We start from the raw sequence: 1,824 nt of genomic DNA on the forward strand, positions 1-1,824 counted from the left end.
TTGTGGGTGCTGGGAATCGAACCCAGGTCCTCTGCAAGAGCAGTCAGTGCTCTTAACCACTGAGACAACTCTCCAGCCCCCAAACATTTTTTTATACTTTTAAAAGGTATATTGGGTCTGGTTTGTATTCCCCAAACATTCTTGGGTATGAGCCCATCCTTTGGAGCCTGGTCAAATTTCCAGGCATCACACCCATAAACAAAACCGAATCTCCCACTCCCAGCAGCTGTCAGTTGCCAAAAGATCCTCAATTAGGGCTGGGGCTTCTTGCCCACCTTGCTGATCCATGCTGGATTTTGTCTGGCTTGGGTTGTACAGGTATTATGCATGCTGTCACAAGTTCTGTGGGGTCATACATGCAACTACCCTGTGATCTCCAGACAACATGGTTTCCTTGAATTGACCTACCACCACCTCTGGCTCTTACAATCTTTCTGTCCCTTCTCTCAAAATGACCCCTGAGCCCTGGGAGGAGAGGGTGTGATATAGGCGTCCCATTTATAGCTGAGCACTCTGCAGCCTCTTATTCTCTGTGTTAATGTTAATTAGAGCTGAGCACTCAGTACTTTCTTATTCTCTGCACACTGACCAAATGTGATTCTCTGTGTTAATAACCATCTCCTGTGAGAAGAAGCTTCTCTGGTGAGAGTTGAGAAACTCTCAGTCTTTGGTATAATAAGAAGTAATTAGGAGTCAGTTTAATACTACATGTACTTAGCAGAATAGTGTAGAAGAGTCTCCCTTATGGCTGATGACCTGTCTAATCATAGCTTCCTGACCCTGGGAAAAAATACCAGGTATGGGTTCCATCTTGTGAAGAAGGCCTTAAGTCCAAACAGAATGTGGTTGGTTACTGTCATAATATTTCTGCCACTATTGCAGCACTGAGCATATCTTGCTAGGCTATTTGTTATTTCAAAAGAATCTTAACAGAATACTTTCCGGAGTTAGGGAGAGGTCAATCTAGATACAGGAGGCATTTAGGACATAACGTAAAGTGATATGAAAGAGCCTCTCCTTGTTATATTGTAATTAAAATATGAAATAGAACAAAGGAAGCATATTGAAAGTGGCAAGAAAAAAATCAAGTCTTAAGTCACATATACAGGCAGGCCTATCAGAGTAACAGCAAAATTATCAACTGAAACTTTAAAAGCCAGGAGGGCTTAAACTTTGTTTCAAATTCTCAAAGACAACAACTACTATACCCAGCAAAGTTACATTTCATGACTGAAAGAGAAACAAAATTTTTCTGTGATAGGAAAAGGCTGAAACAATTTATCATCACCAAGCCAACTCTACAGAAGAAACCTGAAGGAATCATTTGGACTCAAGGGAAAAGCATCAATCTACAAGGCCACAGGAAAGAACAGACCATGCTAGAACAAGAACAAAACAAGAGAGGAGTAAGAAGAAAGCGAACACTACAAAATCAACCAAATGAGAGGAATCGACGCACACATTTCAGTATAAAACTCTGAATATTAATGGTCTCAATTCCCTAATCAACAGACACAGGCTAGTAAAGTGGATCAACAAGCAAGAGTCATCTATTTTTGCATCCAAGTGTCACCATAAAACATAGACGATACCTTAGAGTGAAAGGTTGAAAAAACATATTCCAAACAAGCAAACTTAAGAAACATTGAGGGATCATTGTTCTAATAGCTAACAAAATAAACTTCAAATTAAAACTAATATAAAAACATATCGAAGGTTGCTGCATACTAACTAAGGGAATAATCATTTAAGAGGACATTACAATTCTAAATAGCTACATTCTGAACGTGAGTATATTCAATTTCATTTTTTAAAAAAGTGGTG

The sequence above is a fragment of the Nannospalax galili genome, unplaced genomic scaffold (genome assembly GCF_000622305.1).
Source record: "Nannospalax galili isolate Female #2095 unplaced genomic scaffold, S.galili_v1.0 scaffold351, whole genome shotgun sequence".
Lineage (NCBI taxonomy): Eukaryota > Metazoa > Chordata > Mammalia > Rodentia > Spalacidae > Nannospalax > Nannospalax galili.